At 43.0% G+C, this 21,965-nt stretch overlaps 1 pseudogene; it reads left to right on the top strand.

Moving 5' to 3' along the window:
• The window catches only part of LOC120051158, a 38,675-nt pseudogene extending 16,981 nt beyond the window's left edge, over positions 1–21,694 (top strand).
• The last annotated feature ends 271 nt before the right edge of the window (positions 21,695–21,965 follow it).

Below are 21,965 nucleotides of genomic sequence, written 5' to 3' on the forward strand. Positions count from 1 at the left end.
TGCTGGACTCTACTCGAGCTTTCGAAATCATCTCGAATCGGTTTTGAGCTGCTTTGAGTCATATGATCAGGAACAGCAAGATGTCTATGTGGTATTGTATTTTTACATCACTGGCATTTTGCAGGTCAGTAACAAAGGTGCAGGTTTGCTGTAAAGTGCGTAGGATTGGAGGCGTTGGCTGGCTCTATAGGGTATAATTTCCCTGCTTGGCTCCATGGCCATGGTCTGCTGGACAGTTCTCCAGCCAGGCAGCATGGAGCCAAGTATACCTTCTTACTTCTGGAAGTGAAGCAGTCATCATAAGTTAGAAAATACAAAAAACAAAATACATTATTCTCCATCATATTGAGCCTGGTAGTTAGGTGGCCTTCACAGTATTTTGACATGCAACCCTTCTGTTATCACAATTTGGTGCTTGAGTTTAGAGGCCTCCTTTTCAGACAGTCTCAGTCGACAAGATGTTTGACATGACCGTGTTCTGCTACAGTATATCTCTCTGAGCCGCATAGCTTGGCATTCGGTTAACTGGTTGAGAGCTGACGCACAAGCAAAGCGTTTCTAGGCCCTTGGTTGGTCAGTTGGTTCAGTATTTTTTTGAATATCACCTCAGGAGTCCAGAGTTGTTAAAGCCCAACGCAGCTCACCAGAATCATACTCCACCAGCTCTCCCTCCAAGCTGGCTGTTCCTTCCTTCTGACGGCACCACCAACAACTCAACTGCTCAAGCAAAACAGACACAAAAGCAACCACCCTTTGCTCTCTTTGGTGTTGAGAGAAGATGTTCTGCCGCGGGGCTGTGAGTGAGAGAGCGAGCAGATAAAATGTGCAGGGATAATGAAGGCAGCAGTGGCCCAGGCCTGTGTGTTTATTTCTGGGGCTGAGGAGGGCGCACAGCCCCCCCGGCACACTGCTGCTGAAGCCGAGCCCCAGTGAAAATGGCGGCTGAGCAGTAGCGGATGCACCGTTTGGAGGGATATTGATTTCCTCTGCGATCTGCGTGTATTTTTGGGAGGCCTGTGTGCCGGGATGGCCTCTGCCCCGTGACTCACTCACGGAGACTGCTGCTAGAGCGCCGGCCTCAGGCACTGCTGGGCCTCAGTGGAATAGTCCTGCCCCCCCCCCCCCCCCCCCCTCTGTGAGAAGGGGCAGAGGGTAGAGGGCACCAGCATGCTTAAGCAAATGTGCTGTTGTTGTTCTCCCCGCTTACTGCATGCACTCACCTCAGCAGCAGCGCAGCTCCAGACTTTTCTCTCTCCCAGGGAGGGGGGGATGGTGTGAATATGTAAAACAGAGGAAAATGTAAATTCCCATGTACTTATTTGTTATTGGTTCTCTTGTTTTCCCTCAAACCAAATTCATTCGTGTTATGTACTTGTTTTAGCGAGCAGTGTTGATGTGTGTGTGTCTTCTCAGAGATGGTCAGGGCATTCAGAAAGCTCTGCTGTTTTACAGTATTTGTTTCTTATATTCTGTGATTGACTATCCTTCCAATAACTAGTGAGCAAGTAATTACTTGTACTAGGCTCACTGTTCATATGGAGCTGTCACTTCATGGAGTTGTCTTGCCACTTTTATTTCTCATGAAATGTTCTTAGCAATGTTGTTCACTGGAGTTGTTTGCCAGGTTAACTTAGCGTTCTGTCAGAGATCTAGCATTCATTTTGACTGTGCAATATAAATGACACTGGACATGTTGTTAATTGTGTGCCAACTTCTATCGATGGGACTTTGGCGTCAGGGCTGGAGGCCTCAAGATGAGATGTCAATTTACTTCCATTTAACAAATTCCCCCTCCCTCCCTTCCTCTGTCGGCTCTGGCAACGAGAAGGAGAATGCAGGAAAATATAAACTGTTATTGTTAAAATGTTTGTTTGCAAAGAACTTTCATCTTGTAAAGCAACCCACCCTCCGCAGGATTTGAAATCAGTGGGGCTTTGCTTTCATGTCCGTCCCCTGACAGTTGTATCCTTTTGTATTGTTGAGCTCAATGAATATTCAGGGGTTTCTCCTCGGGGCTTGTGTACAATAAAACAGTCAACGTCACAAAAGTTTCTTTGCAACCCGCCTCACCTCCCTCCCCTCTGTTTTGAGTGCTCTGTTTGAAAATACACAATTGTTGATTGTTTGTGTGGAGGCATGGGACTTGGAGGAGCTATTATGTTCAACTTGATGTAATCCACTTTGACAACAAATTTTTATTCATAAAGACATTCATATTAAGAGAAGTACTGTATATATTTTTTTTATCTCTAACATTGACCCGTGTCTGTTCGTCCACAGGTGAACCAGATCTCGAAGACGGTGATCGATCCTCTTAAAAAGTATGTGTCTATCTAGACCTGCACCTCTCCCATTGTCCGCATGTTTTTAATACATCACAAGCCACAGCTGCTGTGTCTGTAGAGTGGGAAGGAGCGCACACACAAGGGGAGTTGGAACGTAGCATTAGCTCCAGAAGGCGCTGTAATAAAGCATAGCAGATAGTAAAACTGAACTGGACAGGGAATGGGGCTGCTGTGGTAGTGTGTCTGGAAGAAAGTTTAAAGTTTAATTCCCTATACTCGCCCCCGTCCATCCGAGCACGCAGTGAGTGCTATTCCATTCCTGAAGCCTGGCCCTGACACACACACACACACACACACACACACACACACACACACACACACACACACACACACACACACACACACACACACACACACACACACACACAGAGAGTGCAGAGGCGGTAGAGGGAGTGGCCAGGCTTGGGAGCAGGGATCCCATCCGTCTTCCGTAGTGCTTGTTAAGGTCCTGCTTCCTCCTGCTGACCCCTCCCCCAGAGGCTGCTTTTTGGAGTGGGGTGTGTTTGAGAGAGAGAGATTCAATGTGTTTGCTGTCTGGTGAATTTGTGTGTGTTTTAACTTTTTTGTTTATAACAAAATATCTGTCTGAAATTCCTGATCTTGTCATGTCAAACCCCTGGCAAAATGAACTTTGATGGAACATATGAATGCACTAGTTAGTGATTGTGTGCATGCACTATTTGTCTCCTCGTGTGTTCTGGTAGCAGAGCTGTGACAGGATGGAATGGTTCTAATTTCCTCTTCCTGGTGGGCGGCAGGCGGACGTGTGGGCAGGCTCTGAATATGGCAGAGGGCCCAGCTTCCTGGGCCAGGGGCAGGGGATTGGCTGGGGAGCAGGACTGTCTCAGGACAGTACACAAACATACACTGCATTGGACAAACACATTGTGGGAACGGCCTGGTTGATCTCTTAGGCATTCCTAGTTTATCACCAAACTTTTATTTTGAAATTTCTTTTTTTTACCCCTTTTTCTCCCCAATTTCGTGACAGCCTTGCGTTCCTATTTTTTAAAATTAGTTTTGCACTGTTGGTGGTAGGTGCTCTTGATTCAGCAGCCCTAGCGCTGGGAAGGCAAAATGTTCCCATTTTTAACTGAAGGTAGAACTCCGCCTACCCGGCAGGCCCAGAGAGCAAATCAAGTGCACCTATAGGCCCACCGCTGACCAATCAGATAGCTCAGATCACTGTGTCTGCACAGTTTCTTCGAGCCATAGACTGGGGAAAAAGCCTAGAACGCACAGCAAAGTTGATACTGTGATTTCAAAACTTAAAACCATGACTAGAGAGAGACTGAACGAATACAGCAAAGAGCTGCTGTTTTTGTGTAAGTTCATGTTTAAATTGTTATTCAGCACTGTCAACATTTTTGTTCAACACCTTTCTTTATTAGCCATAAAATGCACGTTATTGTCACGCCCTGACCTCAGAGATCCTTTTTATGTCTCTATTTTGGTTTGGTCAGGGCGTGAGTTGGGGTGGGCATTCTATGTTCTGTGTTCTATGTTTTGTATTTCTTTGTTGTTTGGCCGGGTGTGGTTCTCAATCAGAGGCAGCTGTCTATCGTTGTCTCTGATTGAGAACCATACTTAGGTAGCTCTTGCCCACATGGGTTTTGTGGGTAGTTGTTTTCTGTCTTTGTGTCTGCACCAGACAGAACTGTTTCGTGTTGGTCTATTTTTGTTATTTTGTCTTAGTGTTCTGAGTTAAAATAAATATCATGAACACGTACCACGCTGCACCTTGGTCCGATCCTTCTCATTCCGACGACAATCGTTACAGTTATCCCTACTTCCACACGCTACAACCAGCACTGCAGCTGCAATTAATGAGTATAGCAAAAGTGTTCCGATAAGCCTGCATTGTTATTATTTGCAGCCTGTGTGTCTTTTTTAATATCAAGGAATATTTCACTTTCTCTGGTCATAGGAGTAACAACATGAATTGGTGCATGAGGCAGTGCGACTTGAGTTTCGCCATCAGCTGGAAGACTATGTCACCTTTTCTCAGCGGAGGGCGGAGGGATGGGTGAGAGGCAGCCTCAACGCTGCTCCCTCCATCCCTCCCTCTCCGACTGACCATCAGATGCAGGCCCATCAGTAAAAAAAAGCAAATTATTAAGCTCACTCAGCTGTGCTTCACAAGTAATACAACAAATTATCCATTATCTGTGTGATCATATACCTAATTAAAAAATATTGATATAATTTCAAAATGGTCTGGGAAGAACAACATTGGCAGGGCAATTCAAGCATAGCCAATATGCAGTGATAATATTTGGGCCTATAGCCTACTGCACAAACCTCATTGCTACAGAACTGTTACATGCTTACATTTTTGAAGATGTGTTTAAAAAAAAAAACCTGAGCGGTAGATCTCGGCTTGCATTTTAACTCGGAAAGTGATCTTGACTCAAAAGGTTGGTGACCACTATTTTAGGACGAGGAAAACAAGCCATCAGCCCTGTTGCATGTTTATGGCGTTGAAGCTCCGCATATTGTAATTAGCCATCAAAGTAGAGGACTGCTCTATTAAGCCACCATACATTAAGCTTCCATTAGAAATAAAATGCCATTAGTCCACCAGTAACAGAATGTTAATCATTGTTTCTGAAGTCTCAATAGTCTTGATGTTTTTGTGTCGATCTGTAAGAAAATGTGTGGAATCTTAAATAGAGCAGAGAATGGCTTGAGCCTGGACAGTGTTAATGGAGTTTTTTTTATTTGTCACTTCAATGGGCTGTGTACGTGCCAGAGTATGTGTATTCAAATTTAGGCTACACTTAGTTGGGTAATTAACACTCACTGTATTAGGACAAATATAAGCACCCACCAACATATCCACGAAATGATGAGCATGAAAATATGCTCTCCCTTTCTCTGTCTCTCCCTTTCTCAGTCACTCCCTCTCTCCATTCAATTTAAGGGCTTTATTGGCATAGGAAACATATGTTAACATTGCCAAAGCAAGTGAACTAGATAATACACAATAAAAGATTAACAGTAAACATTACACTTACAAAAGTTCCAAAATAATAAAGATATTTCAAATGTCATATGTCTATATACAGTGTTGTAATGATGTGCAAATAGTTAAAGTACAAAAGGGAAAATAAATAAACATTAAATATAGGTTGTATTTAAAATGGTATTTGTTCTTCACTGGTTGCCCTTTTCTTGTGGCAACAGGTCACAAACTGATTGTTTTCTAATTCTTTGTGGGTCTGTGTAATCTGAGGGAAATATGTCTCTCTAATATGGTCATACATTTGGCACGAGGTTAGGAAGTGTAGCTCAGTTTCCACCTCATTTTGTGGGAAGTGTGCACATACTGTAGCCTGTCTTTTCTTGAGAGCCAGGACTGCCTTCGGCGGCCTTTCTCAATAGCAAGGCTATGCTCAGTGAGTCTGTACATAGTCAAATATTTCCTTCATTTTGGGTCAGTCACGTTGGTCAGGTATTCTGCCACGGTGTACTCTCTGTTTAGGGCCAAATAGAATTCTAGTTTGCTCAGTTTTTTTGTTGTTAATTCTTTCCAATGTGTCAAGTATCTTTTTGTTGTCTCATGATTTGGTTGGGTCGAATTGTGTTGCTGTCCTGGCTCTCTGTGGGGTCTGTTTGTGAACATAGTCCCAGGACCAGCTTGCTTAGGGGGCTCTTCACCAGGTTAATTTCTCTGTAGGTGATGGCTTTGTAATGGAAGGTTTGGGAATCGCTTCCTTTTAGGTGGTTGTAGAATTTAACGTCTCTTTTCAGAATTTTGATCATTAGCTGATATTGGCCTAATTCTGCTCTGCATGCATTATTTGGTGTTTTACGTTGTACACGGAGGATATTTAGCAGAATTCTGCATACAGAGTCTCTATTTGGTGTTTGTCCCATTTTGTCAATTCTTGGTTGGTGAGCGGACCCCAGACCTCACAACCATAAAGGACTATAACTGATTCAAGTATTTTTGGCCAGATCCTAATTTGTATGTCGAATTTTATGTTCCTTTCGATGGTGTAGAAGGCCCTTCTTGCCTTGTCTATCAGATTGTTCACAGCTTTGTGGAAGTTACCTGTGGCGCTGATGTTTAGGCCGAGGTATGTATAGTTTTTTGTGCGCTCTAGGGCAATGGTGTCTAGATGGAATTTGTATTCGTGTTCCTGGCAACTGGACATTTTTTGGAACACCATTATTTTTGTCTAACTGAGATTTACTGTCAGGGCCCAGGTCTGACAGAATCTGTGCAGAATATCTAGGTGCTGCTGTAGGCCCTCCTTGGTTGGGGAGAGAAGCACCAGATCATCAGCAAACAGTAGTCATTTGACTTCAGATTCTAGTAGGGTGAGGCCGGGTGCTGCAGACTGTTCTAGTGCCCTCGCCAATTCGTTGATATATATGTTGAAGAGAGTGGGGCTTAAGCTGGATCCCTGTCTCACCCCCGGCCCTGTGGAAAGAAATGTGTGTGTTTTTTGCCAATTGTAACCGCACACTTGTTGTTTGTGTACATGGATTTTATAATGTTGTATATTTTTTGTATATCAGGCCCTCATGCCAAATTGAGTCGAAAGCTTTTTTGAAATCAACAAAGCATGAGAAGACTTTGCCTATGTTTTGGTTTGTTTGTCAATTAGGGTGTGCATGGTGAATACGTGGTCTGTCGTACAGTAATTTGGTAAAAAGCCAATTTTGACATTTGCTCAGTACATTGTTTTTGCTGAGGAAATGTACGAGTCTACTGTTAATTATGATGCAGAGGATTTTCCCAAGGGTGCTGTTGATACATATCCCATGGTAGTTATTGGGGTCACTTTTGTGGATTGGGGTGATCAGTCCTTGGTTCCAAATATTGGGGAATATGCCAGACCTGAGGACGATGTTAAAGAGTTTAAGTATAGCCAATTGGAAGTTGTGGTCTGTATATTTTATCATTTCATTTAGGATACCATCAACACCACATTCCTTTTGAGGTTGGAGGGTTTGTGTTTTGTCCTGTAGTTTAATTACATTCAATGTAATTGGATAATCCAGTCGGTTCTGGTAGTCTTTAATAGTTGATTCTAAGATTTGTATATGTTTTTGCTGTTTGTTCTTTGTTATAGAAGTGGTTTATCCATACATCTCCGTTTTGGATAGATAACTCTTCGTGTTGTTTGTTTAGAGTTTTCCAATTTTCCCAGAAGTGGTTAGATTATATGGATTCTTCAATTACATTGAGCTGATTTCTGACGTGCTGTTCCTTCTTTTTCCGTAGTGTATTTCTGTATTGTTTTTGTGATTCACCATAGTGAAGGCGTAGGCTCAGGTCTTCTGGGTCTCTTATGTTTTTCGTTGGTTAGGTTTCTCAATTTCTTTCTGAGGTTTTTGCATTCTTCATCAAACCATTTGTCATTGTTGTTAATGTTCTTAGGTTGTCTGCTTGAAATGTTTAGATTTGATAGGGAAGCTGAGAGGTCAAATGTACTGTTTAGGTTTTCTACTGCCAAGTTTACACCTTCACTATTACAGTGAAATGTTTTGTCCAGGAAATTGTCTAGAATAGATTGAATTTGTTACCTAATTGTTTTTTGGTAGATTTCCACACTACTTTCCTTCCATCTATAGTATTTTTTTTATATTATTCAGTTCCTTTGGCTTTGATGCCTCATGATTGAGCAAAGCTCCGTTCAAGTAGAGTGTGATTTTGCTGTGATCTGATAGGGGTGTCAGTGGGCTGACTGTGAATGCTCTAAGAGACTGGGTTGAGGTCAGTAATAAAGTAGTCTACAGTACTACTGCCAAGAGATTAGCTATAGGTGTACCTACCATAGGAGTCCCCGCAAAGCCTACCATTGACTATGTACATACCCAGCGCCCGACAGAGCTGCAGGAGTTGTGACCCGTTTTTGTTAGTTATGTTGTCGTAGTTGTGTCTAGTGGGGCATATGGCGGAGGGAATGCTATCACATCCCAGGTAGGTGTTTGTCCCCCTGTGTGCTGAGGGTGTCAATATCTCCCTAGGAGAGGTGGGTGTGGAGTCAGGCGCAGGAGAGCAAGAATTTCAAGAAGGGCGTTTTATTTACTGGTCCACCAACAAAACAGGTACAGGACCACAAAAGCAGCCACTAGAAAACAGGAACGCAGTCTTGTCGAAAACGGAGTAACACACTCCTCTACAAAACTAACGTGCGGGAAAAACAGTCCCGTGAAATAAACCTGCTTAACAGGGAAAAACGCAACCCAAGCAAACGACAGTAACACAAACAATCCAAAAAACCTAGCGGGTAGGGCGAGATTAAATACCCCACTGATTAGCCTAAACTCGACACAGGTGAACACAAGACAGACAAAACCAAACTAAAAAGAAAAGGGATCGGTGGCAGCTAGTAGGCTGGCGACGACGACCGCCGAGCACCGCCTGAACAGGGAGAGGAGCCACCTTCGACGGAAGTCGTGACAGAGGGTGTCAGGTTCTTGTCCAGTTCTGGCATTTAGGTCGCCACAGACTAGTACATGTCCCTGGGCCTGGAAATTGTTGATCTCCCCCTCTAGGATGGAGAAGCTGTCATCATTAAAGTATGGGGATTCTACTGGGGGATATAGCTAGCACACATGAGGACATTTTTCTCTTTTGAGATTAGAGGTCGACCGAATAATCGGAATGGCCGATTAATTAGGGCCGATTTAAAGTTTTCATAATAATCGTAAATCTGTATTTTTGGACACCGATTTGGCCGAATTATTATTATTATTATTATATATTTTTTTACACCTTTATTTAAATATTGCTGTTACATTGTACAACCTTCAATGTTATGTCATAATTATGTACAATTCTGGTAATTACGGTCTTTGTTAGGAATAAATGGACTACACACAGTTCGCAACGAGCCAGGCTGCCCAAACTGCTGCATATACCCTGACTGCTTACACGGAACGCAAGAGAAGTGACACAATTTCCCTAATTATAAGAAATTCATGTTAGCAGGCAATATTAACTAAATATGCAGGTTTAAAAATATATACTTGTGTATTGATTTTAAAGAAAGGCATTGATGTTTATGGTTAAGTTTGGTGGAACGACAGTGCTAAATCATCACCCGTTTGGCGAAGTAGGCTGTGATTCGATGAGAAATTAACAGGCACCGCATCGATTATATGCAACGCAGGACACGCTAGATAAACTAGTAATATCATTAATCGGTATCGGCTTTTTTTGGTCCTCCAATAATCGGTATAGGTATCGGCGTTGAAAAATCATAATCGGTCGACCTCTAGTTGAGATAATGTCCTTATTCATTTCTAGCCAAATGTAAAATGTTCCTGTTTTGACTAATTTAATAGAGTGGGTTAGGTCTGCTATATACCAAATTAGCATACCCCCTGAGTCTCTTCCCTATTTCACACCTGGTAGTTTGGTGGATGGGACTACCAGCTCTCTGTAATCTCCCTCCCTCTCTCTCTCTGTCCCTCTCTCTCTCTCTCTCTCTCTCTCTGTCCCTCTCTGTCCCTCTCTCCCAGCCGTGAATTCCATCGACTCAGGGGGGACAGTGAATGACATCAGGGTATTTATATGTAGGGATGGGCATTTGACATTCTTTGACTGTTCAAGTACCTGCAGGATTTTTTTTTCGAGTACTCGAATGGAAAAGCAAATCTATTTTTAGAACTCAGGGCCGCAATGGAAAAGAAAAATTGCACGTTTATCTATATGCCAACAGATCGCAACAATGCCTAATTTATCATAACCATTACAAATCCTAATTGCTAAATTGCCCCATATATATATTCTGTCAATAAAATGTTAATTAATTTATTGAAATCGTAATATCAACTGGTTATACACTGCTCAAAAAAATAAAGGGAACACTTAAACAACACAATGTAACTCCAAGTCAATCACACTTCTGTGAAATCAAACTGTCCACTTAGGAAGCAACACTGATTGACAATAAATTTCACATGCTGTTGTGCAAATGGAATAGACAAAACGTGGAAATTATAGGCAATTAGCAAGCAATTAGCATTTGTGGCCTGCTGGAGGTCATTTTGCAGGGCTCTGGCGGGGCTCCTCCTTGCACAAAGGCGGAGGTAGCGGTCCTGCTGCTAGGTTGTTGCCCTCCTACGGCCTCCTCCACGTCTCCTGATGTACTGGCCTGTCTCCTGGTAGCGCCTCCATGCTCTGGACACTATGCTGACAGACACAGCAAACCTTCTTGCCACAGCTCGCATTGATGTGCCATCCTGGATGAGCTGCACTACCTGAGCCACTTGTGTGGGTTGTAGACTCCGTCTCATGCTACCACTAGAGTGAAAGCACCGCCAGCATTCAAAAGTGACCAAAACATCAGCCAGGAAGCATAGGAACTGAGAAGTGGTCTGTGGTCACCACCTGCAGAACCACTCCTTTATTGGGGGTGTCTTGCTAATTGCCTATAATTTCCACCTTTTGTCTATTCCATTTGCACAACAGCATGTGAAATTTATTGTCAATCAGTGTTGCTTCCTAAGTGGACAGTTTGATTTCACAGAAGTGTGATTGACTTGGAGTTACATTGTGTTGTTTAAGTGTTCCCTTTATTTTTTTGAGCAGTGTATTACATTGTGGAACATAATCTTCAAAAAGGCAGTAACCTCAGCAGTGGTGCTTGCTTCTAGAAGCCTTGTTTAAAAATAAACAAAATGCCTTGTTTTTTATTTATTTAGCAGACAAGATGTTCTTATTTCTCGAGTCCTTATCATAGTCAAGACACGCCTATTTCATTGTAAAGAAATTGAATATAATGTAATAATTATTATTTATTTTTTAATCTAATGTAAAAAGTTGCCATTGTGAAGTAATTCACGTCTCGTGCCTGGAACAGTTATTCTCAAAGAGTGATCATTTGAAACCTGGGTCAATTTGGCAAGTTGAAATATATATTTTCGACATACAGATGTTCGATTTAGTTTATTCTGCCTGTTCTTTGGAATTTAAGTGGATGAACAATTCCACATTGAACATTGTATGGTGATGAATTACAGCCACGACATCAGTTTGGTGAGTAGGCCTATGCTCAATGATTCTGATGAAAGTAGGCTCTTTGTCTTTATCAAACTATTTTTGCATATTTTCAGTGTGGAACTTGTCAATGTTTAGGGGGGTTATAGCCTAGAGCCCTAGGCTAACCAATTCTAAATGGCACTAGCAGGTCGCAAAGTAGCATAAGCGAGAAATAGACAGGACGCAATTATTCCAAAACTGCAGCTCGTTGGAACACATATTTTCCTACTTCAATCAAACAGTCCATTTTGAATTTGTGATAACACTTGACAAGGAATATATCTTGTGAATTCCATCAGATTTGTTTTATAGACATGTATTTCTGTAAGCCAAAGGAGCTTGTGTGCGCACTCAGCACGCACGTGTGTGGCGGGAGGAGTCAGAATGCCATTGAGTGAATGAGATATGGAGGTGAAAGGGAATTTAATGAGAACAGTGTGATGCTTTACTTGTTTTATTTTTTGTTGTTCCTCGGAAAGGCGCATGTACAAATGGAACATTAGAGTCAAAGCAAATTACCGTTGTCTTCAAGACAAAATTTCACTTGCCCATTCTGGCAGCCACAAAGCACATTCCACCAAATAGTTTTACAGTATTTAAAAAAAAAAGTGGTCTCTGGTTAAAGATCGAGCTTTGATGTGCGTTTGAGGACTCGATTACTCATGCTCATACCTAAGGGGGAGTGAGTGGGTATGAGGCCTCCTATCCTAATCCTTTCTGCTTTGTTGCTCTTTTAGGTGAGACAGAAGGCAGCCCTGTTGTAAGACCTGGGGTTGGGGGAAGAAAGTGACTGCCCCTGACACTATGGTTCATGTAAGAAATTGTATTAGATATTGGTAACTTGTTTTAACAACTTCTCAACATTAGCTATAGTTGACACAACATGCACACACCCCCTCTTTCGCTTGGACATATGCTGATCTCATTAGACGACAACCACCGACACACACAACTCCCCTCCCCCATGACAATCACAGACACACACAACTCAAGGTTGGAGCACAAGACAAAGGACTGTGGGAAGAGCCAATGGAATGTCGACATCAGGCCTGATCAGGACTACCCAAGACCCAGATCGACCAATCGGAAGGCCAGACTACCAGATCAACCTACTTTGCTTGTTGCCTATATAAAACTGTACAACTGTTTAAACTGCCTCTTTTCCTGACGATTCCATACGAATCAGACAGAAGGAGCCGTGCTGCACGCTTTGCCTAATATTTTTACACTTGAATAAACCTGCCTTATTATACAATTATCCACCTCGTCCTATGTCTCCACTTGTTCTCCTGTCTCCAGTAAACGTTTTATCAACATTCATTTAGTCTACTTTGGGAGTTACTCAAGGTGCTGTTTTGTTTTCTGTCACTGTCAGATTGAAGCAATTAGATGTGTTTTACGAGGGTGTCTCAAAATTATGTAGCCTATAAACTAGCCTACATTTTAGTTCACAATCACAGAAATGTTTTTTTTATTTAAGTTATTCTAGAAAAAAAATTCTGCTCTTGCCTGATAGCTGACCCTGTAAAACAACACATTTCACTGCACCTATCTGGTGAATGTGACAATAAAAACATATATTTTTTTTAAATATCTGGTGTATCAGGTATCTAGCTTGCGTGAGTCGTCCTCTCACTTTCGATCAACAGAGACAAAGCATCAGGCATGTTGCGGCAGAGCAAACCGTCCCTATCAAAACAGAGGTTCTGCTGGCACTCTAGCCTTCACACAACACTTAGCCTACAGTGACTTTGTATTTTCATTACGCATAAATAATGCCTTATGTGATTGCGTAAACTTGGCTTTCACTGTGTTACTTCCTCATTTCATAGACAATGAGACATGGAAGGTGAACATGTTCTTAGAGAGGCCTTTTGTCATGTGACAGTGTTCAGTGGACCGGTCAGTCAACCTGCCAGACTACTGTCTCTGCTCCGGCAGGGCTGGTTGGTCCAGACTCGGGCTGGTTGGTCCAGACTCAGGCTTGTCTGGCTGGCTGTCTGGTTGTGTCGGTCCGGCTGTGGATCAACTTGTCATAAACAAGCTCTCGTCCAGCTGCTTTTTCCATCCAGCCAGCCACCACACCCTGACTGACCTGTCACACAGACAGTGGTGGTGCGCCCTTCATCCAGCAGAGCTTAGGCCTAGACGAGGCCGGATTAAATATAGGCTGGTCTGGAGCTAACTGGTCAGTATGTGGAAGTCAGACCAGAGACATCTAGGGAAATGTCCAGCCCAGCCAGCGATCCCAAACTATCATTACGCAGTGTGTACAGTGACCTTCAAACACAGCCACTGTCACTCCTCTACATGTCACAGTTACAGCTGAGTCAGCCAGGCTCCCACAGAGCTCCTCTTTAGATAGTCTGAGCACAACAGACACATTAGCATCCTCTAAGTATGACAGCATTAGAACAGTGACCTCCTAATATCGGCTCACACAGGTGTTCTCTCAGTCCACATCATTAAGAGAAAGGAAGTGGTGGTCCCGCTGACTGTCAGGATACCTCCTATCTACAATGTGAACATGTGTGAGTGACCCAGATGTTATCATTACTACTCTATTGTGATGTAGTCTGAAGTGCGAGCATCTGATCACATGGCACCTCATGATGCCGTGCAGAGGTGGTGTGAAGTGAGGTGCTCTGGAGGAGGAGAATGCGGTCAGCCTTTATGTCTTTAATGAGTCAGTGTGGTGTGTATTGTTGTCATGGGCCAATGGAATCGTGTCGGAGTGCATTCGTGCTTAGGGGGGCGGTTGTGTAATCCCCTGGCACTTGAAGTATGTGTACACTACACTGGAGCAAGAGACAGATCGTAAATTACTAGAGGAAGGCATCCACCCAGCCTGGCTGCCTGCCGTAAACTGGGCCAAAGTGTTGTTTTATAAATAGAGGGAGAGCGTGGGTCGTGGGGCTGGGCTCTGTGACGTCGCCAGAACGATACAGGGCCGCTCCCTTCTCAACTTCCTGTGGGAAACAATCCACAGCTTGTCTTAGGCTGAGCCCAGGTCACGTCACGCTGCCCAACTCCCCCCACCCCAGCTGGCCACCCCCTCACAGGGCTTATTCTACTCTTTGTTGAGGCAGACTGGATTTCGCAACCTCATGTCAGGTCCATTGTGGATTCCCCTCACCTGTGGTATATTAAGAAGAGGACCAGGAGAATTGGCTCATTGTTTGAGGAAAAAATGAATCACTGGCACACTTTACACTAGTGAGAGTAGCAGACGTTCAAGGAACTAGGCTATAGCTAGCTGCAGCCTGTATGGAATCCTCCCAGATGAATCATAGAAAAACAAAGCATTGTCATCAGGTTATGAAACTTGGACCTGGGTAAATAAACATGCATGGTGGATGTGACACCTGACTTACTGTGCCTATATAGAATCATACAAAGTATATTAAAGTGCTCTCAAATGTGTGAAAATCCAGGTGTCTAGTTAGACATCTCCACCATTGACTTGATGGTTAGTCTATAATGGTAAGATTTTCTGACTAAACAGGTTTGCAACCGTTTTAGTTTTCTAGTTTGGAAAATGTAAATCTTTTGCAAATTAAGTGGTGTAGCTGCATTTCTGTACTGTATTTCCCATAAAAGCAGAACGTACAGAACCAGTGTGTTGGAGCAAAGTAAGTCCCAGGATGAGGCACGGACTCCTGTTGCTAAGTTACAAATGTGTTTCCTATTTTTAGTACCTGAGACAAGGATTCTCTCGGAAAGATTGTATTTTCATTTGGAATAAAATCATTGAAACCAAATGAATTGTTTCATGCCATTTGCACTATAGTAGTTAAATAAAAATTGGTGTTGGTTTGACCGAAGATTGGCCTCCTTGGTTGTTTGAAAGTGACTCCAGTCTACACTAAGATGTCTCCTACTTGAGAACACTTTTCTGTGCTGCATGCTATTGATCCACGAGATCTCACATGAGCACTTCAACAAGTTGTCAGTGGTTTAGAGAAAGCTTATTCTTGTTTAGTTTACTTTCGATTTTAAAGTGCAATACTTTTTTCAATGCACATGTTTATCATTTTAAGACAACACCGTAGGTTCATTTTCGCATGATTTGTTTAGATTTATTGGTCTGAATTGCGGACACATTGCAATATGTAGGAAGTTTCATTCAGATTGTCAATAGGCAGCTGTTCCTCTGACAGGCTCTTGTCTGTATGTCCATGTACACAGAGCAATGTCATGTCTCGTTATGTCCACATCTCAGGTACAAAGCAGTCACTTTGGCTCTTTGGTATCTGTCGCTCTGTCTCTGTGTGTCAGGTCTGATTCACTGTGTCTCTGTCTGTGCGTCTCAGGTACAGCAGTGTGTTCCCCAGCCTCAACATGGCTGTGAAACGAAGGGAGCAGGCTCTACAGGACTACAAGAGGTTACAGTCCAAAGTAGAGAAGTATGAGGAGAGGGAGAAGACGGGCCGGGCCCCACCATGGTCAAACTGCACCAGGTTCGCTGCTCTTTCAATGTAACGGAACAGTGCTAACAGCTTCTGCTGGCACGTGTTGCCACTCCATCTCTCTGTTGGGCAATAGAAATCCTAGTATGATGTTAGTGTGTTCAATACAATCAAGAAGTGAACAAGGTACAAATGTTGACTGGCTGTGAACAAAAATAGTTGAGCGCAATGCATACTGTAAATGTGCTCTCTGTTCACCCACACAAGCTACCAGGCTCTCAAGTATAGCCTTTAGAAAAGACACTGCTGCACATATACAGGCACGTAATTGAGTATTGTAGACACACTCACAGAGACCTCTTCAGTAGCACACACACATTCACAGATATCAATGCAGCGCTGCCTGGGCTCACACCCTCACATGGCTGCCCACCCACACACATTGAGAAAAGCATTGTCAGGGACACAAAGCCTAAACAGGCCCCCTATCTCCTTGGTCTTTGAATCCCACAGCTCTTAGAGAAATGATCTTGACAAAACACTACCACACCATTTTAACAGACTCACTAAGGACGGACACACAGAGTAGATTCTCAAGATAAACATGAGTGCTCACAGGTGATGCTGTTACATCCCCCCCCCCCCCCCCCCCCCCCCCCCACGAACATACACACACATCATGCACTCTAAATCATACATATTCGTTGAGATATCATTTCCTTATGCCCACCAATAGACTACGTACTAACACATCACACATCCTGATCAGCGATGGTGTGGTCTGCACACAGCCAAGTCTTCCCACATAACCCACTCCTCTTCACTTGTGGTCGTGATTAGTCTTTTTCTTTTTTTCTCTATTGTTCTGCGTCAGAACACATTTTCATTCTCCTATTGTTTTTCATGGTTATTGACAGATGACATTCCTGAGAACGTAGCTGGAATGTGATTGTTGAGACTCCATAGTGATGATGAGGTGTGTTTTGTTGAAGTGTTGACCTGTCTTCTGTTTGCCCCTGGCCAGACCAGGGAGGAGCTGAGACCAGTCAGGGAGGACTTTGAAGCCAAGAACAAGCAGCTGCTGGACGAGATGCCCAAGTTCTACCACAGCCGCATCGACTACTTTCAGCCCAGCTTTGAGGCACTCATCCGGGCACAGGTGAGCTAGTGTGGCTGGGTGCACACATACCCAGTTTAACTCCCGTGAGCCATCTTTGTAATGCATACATACATGCACAGTTATTAATTATTAGGCCTAGGTATGTATGAGCATTCAGTTGATACACAAAACATGTTCACATCTCTCCAATCCCAGGCCAAAAAGTTTCCAATGGGTTTTATTCGTCATTTTAGTATATTGTTGATCTGTAGTGTTGTGTTGCCCCCAGCTGTCTGTTGACCAACAACAGAGAGAGTGGTAGTGGAGTGGAGAGAGAGAGAGAGTGTAATCCTCCCTGTCTCCCTCCACCTAGTCTTAATGTGATTAACCCCCCACGCCTCCCTGATTAGCCCAGGAGGCCCAGGTCTGTCCGTCTATCTGTCTGGCTCCAGCCCCTCTAACCCGCGAGCCCGTCTCGCTTTAACCAGCCCAGCAGCTGAGCTGGGCACCCGCAACTGTCGCCCACGCCTACCCCCCGCACCCCACCCCAGCCATGTCATTTCCTTTTTGGGATAGAGACTGGCACACGCCTAATCAGATTGAGTAGTGGCCACGTCACTAGGCCAGGCTGGCACCCCACCCCCAAACACACTGACAGACCGACAGCTGCCTATCAGACTCAAACAACATTTTGTCATTGATACTACCAGGCAAGCCCAGAGGGGGTTCAAAGGAAGTTGATATTTGCGCCCTTTGATCTATCCATAGTTCTGTCTTCCGTGACAGAGTTCTTTACTTTCTCTGTGTTTCTGTTAGATTACAACAAGGGCGTAGGCTTGTATGTGATGACTGTTACTGGAAGACTGGAATTGAATGGAGCCCTCCTGGGTTGTCTGAGTAAAGACAGACTTGTGTAACAGTAACGTAGCCTGATCTTCACAGCTCAGGAGATGGTGTCACTGGAGGCAGTCTGAATAAACTTGGCAGCTGCCATTAGGTCTCTGGTAATCTTGTTAACTGATCAGGATTATCTCCTCCATAGTAGCTCTGTAATGTAACACTGGACATCACTGAGCCATTATCTCTCCCTAGAATGATGATTATAGAAACATGGACCCAATGCCCTATAAGATAAGGATTTAATAGAGATAGGTTGTGGATATAAAATTATTGGGTGAAGATTTTGGGCCTTCCCACTGTTAGTGTCCATTTTTCAGTGCTCTGTCCTCTATGGACATTGGTGCAGGTCTGTACTCAGTCATCTGCAAAGAATGACTTGAAACAGTAATGAGGGCCCTCTGAAGGATAAGCGCTGATGACTCAAATTCAAAAGCTCATCTCTAACTCCAGAACACTGTGAATGGAGGCGGGGGTGGGGGGGTGCAGTTGGGCCAGAGCGACAGACTCCAGTGCTGGGCTGGTCTAAACACCCACTCCTCCAACACAGCCGCTCCTGGGTGGTCAGTCAGCACAGCAGCCCATGCACGGTCTGGACTCCCACTCCCCCTCTTTTCTCTCCCCCGGACCTGCTCCATGGCTCCCAGGGCGCCCTCACAATGCCTCCCTTTGTTCTGAGGCTCTAGCACCACTAGCAGGAGTTTCATGAAACGGCTATGAATGGGACGCAATGCTCTGCTGTGATCGGATGTGCCTGTCCACCTGTACGGATGCTGGATAATTGAGACATTGTCTGAGTGTGGATTCCCTGTGGTTGTTCTTGGTTAGGGTGTTCTGTACTGCTTGTACTAGCAGAAAGAAATGTGTTCTTTTGACACGCTACTGTCATAATGATTTAGTTATATTGCACTTCTGAGGCAATTGATAGACCAGATTGATAGAGATGGGATCTTATTGGATGCCAAATTTTTTCTCTCACGTACTGTATGTTTTTGAAATATTGTTAGTGAAATAAAGAGTTGAGGTCAGAGGAGGTAATATAAACCATTATGAATTTGGCCATTGGCTCCTTTTCATAGGTGGTCCATGGAGTTTATGGCACATGATTACTGGGCTAATTGTAGAGACCGGATGACATAAAGGATGTTCACCCCAGACCGGACACAGTGATCTGGTGTACATTATAACTGACATGTATCCCATAGCTTTTTCACCAAGCCACTTTTTAAATGAAAAATATCCGCTTTGCCCCCACATACACTGGTAACCCAATACTCATGGCCCACTCATGTGGTCTAGGTGACAGAGTTCGGTATAAACACAGAGGCTTTTCAAACTGGGTTCCTCTTCCGGTTAGTCACTGGGTATACCAACTAGCTTCTGTTAATATAACTGGACTGAAGCTGGCACACGTCCTGTGGAATAGACATTTGGATAGTTAATCACAGTTCAAATGTAATTAGTTGAAAATGGCTACATGATAATTTCTCTACCAGCATGCATCCTGTGACAAATCTCTTATAGTTGCATGTGGTTTCGTCTTCTCCCTGCCCAAGAGAGAGATCTTCATTTTCCTATCTGAAATGGCCTGTCTCTCTATTCTTCAATGCCTTGATCTGCCAGCAGCTCTTCTTTTATTCCAGCCTCTATGCAGAACACACGTGTGCATTTACAAATAAGTCCGAAATGCCCCCTAAAGTGCACTGTAGCGTATGCATCGCTGCATGAATAAATATTGAAATGTGTGTGGGTTTCAAGGGGTTGTATTTCCCAGTACTTTCATTCTCTGCCCACTCTTCTGGAGTCTTGTAATGTGATTAAAGTCTATTAATCATCAAAGCATCTCTCCTGGGATCCTGACTCATGAACTGGGGGAAGAAGCAGGGGTGGGATGTGTCAAGAAAGCTTTCAGCGAACACTCTCTATCTCATGTTCAGATTGGAAGAGAAAAGGCAGGGTCACTACCCACTGAAGAGCTGGGGTTTGGGCTTTGTTTTAGTTGTTTGATTTCTACGGGCTCGCTCCTTTACTTCTGAATGGCTTCTCATTAGTGGAGGTGAAGGGCTATAGGACCATGAGCCTCTGCATGTTGTAAGTAAACTGTGGCTAGATTGTGGGGGTGGACTGGGCAGGGTTCTGATTTGAACTTTAACTGCTCTCTTTCCGTAAGACCCTCATCGTCTTAAAGTTTTCCACCTCAGTAAATTCACCATTCTCTTTCCTTCTCTCTTTCAGGTGGTGTACTTCACGGAGATGCACAATATTTTCAGTGAGTTGACGGATCAGATGGACCAGGCAGGGCTGACTGATGAGCAGAGTGAGAGGGAGAATGAAGCCAAGCTGAGTGAGCTGCGTGCTCTGTCCATTGTCGCTGATGACTGAGAGGGGGTGAGAACACCAAGGAGGGGAAGGGCTCGCTCTATACCTCTGGCCTTGACTCCTTTCAAACATCAGTGAATGGATTGCTCTTCAGGATCCTTCTCAATGCGCAAATGGACAGCTTTGGTCATATCCTAATCATCAACTGGTTTCTTGCACTCATCTTCCCACCTCTCTCACATCTCTTATCTGACCCTTTCCTCACATCTAAAGAAACACTGATAGCAACTCAAAGCATTTTAACTGCCACCAAGCCATCAGCCAAGTGCTATTATCATAAGCCAATATGTATATATTTTTTAAATGATGGAATGAAACCGTTCTAAGAACTCATTTGTGGGTCACACCGTAGAATTACACATAGAACTATAGATGTATAGGATATCCGTGGATCACACTTTCTTCTCAAAGCTGCATACTCGTTTATGATCATTTTGAGTTTTGTAATCTTTTCCAAATCAAGGTACGTACCAATATGGAATTTATTGTAACAAATTGGTAGTACTGTATTGAACACTAGTATTTAAATGTTATCGGACTAGAGGATGAAGTGTAGGTCAGAAAGCTACATTAATTTGAATCTCTATTTCTCCCTCCCTCAGTGTTTATGCACAGTGATCTAGCCTGTGCATTGTGGACCGGAAGCTTATTTGTTGGGGTAAAAAAATATATATATTGAAAGTAGTATTTAACACTAGCCACTCCAGCTTCCCAGCTATTGATATATGTCAAACTCTTTCATCTTCAGACCTCTGATGGTGGCTGTATAAAAGGTGTCAAAATGTTTTTGTCTGTTCCCTAATCGTCCCCTACTTCTGAAAAGAAGAATCTGACAGTCTTAGACTGAGTCCTTATACCCTTCTCTTGTTCTTCTTCACGTACAGTAGGTTTACAAGTCAAGCTAGAGTACTTGCCTTCCAAAAGCAACGCTCTTGCTCCCTCTAGTGACACTTACTGTTCATTGTTCCCATAGCTTTCCTTCATTTGACCGTTATCGAAGTGGTTCTTTATTCCATTGTTTGTCCTCAGTTTTATTTGTGCAAACAGATTAATTATTGATTTAAACTCTCCAGTAAATGTTCCTAATGTCTATCAGTTATTGCCTAAGGTGAGGTCATGGCATATGATTTAAGTACATCACCTAACTATTTGTTATCACCACCTTTGTTGCATATTTATTAATGAAAAATGCTTCTGATTGAGGATGAAATTGTTCCTTAGAATTCCCTCAAAACATGACAAATTGACTCTTTTTCTATGAACAATGCAATGAATGTGCCTTTTATTTGTGGACAGCTATGTACAAAATGCATTCTTGACTAAATGTGTATTATAATTTTTTTTAGCTTATCCAAAACATAGTTCTAGTTCAATTTAATTACCATTATTATTGAGTGAGAAACATGACTTGTAATCTGTTTCTTTAATGTTAATGGTTTTTATTAAGCTGTTTTCTTTTAGCTCTATTACTTACCATCCTGTTTAGACAGTTTTCAGTGAAGCTTTTTCCATTGTCATTTTCTATGAACAACCATGCAATAAATGGATGTAAGAAGAGTCTCCTTCAGTGATCTGCCTTGTCATACATTTCAACTAAATGAAATTGACTGACGATAATCATCAGTTTCTTTATTAAGGAACATACAATAATATTTCTACATTGTTGGGAATTAGTCAAAATAGTGCCCAGTGAACATATTTCATCAATATTCAGTTTAAAATGTACTTCCCATTTACAAATTCACTATTTAATGGCAACTGCATAAATTATATTAGAGATTCTCCAGTACTTTTGTATAATTTCTTGCCAGTAGTTTTAAAAATAGTCCCCG

This window comes from Salvelinus namaycush, chromosome 1 (assembly GCF_016432855.1).
Source record: "Salvelinus namaycush isolate Seneca chromosome 1, SaNama_1.0, whole genome shotgun sequence".
In the NCBI taxonomy this organism is placed as follows: Eukaryota; Metazoa; Chordata; class Actinopteri; order Salmoniformes; family Salmonidae; genus Salvelinus; species Salvelinus namaycush.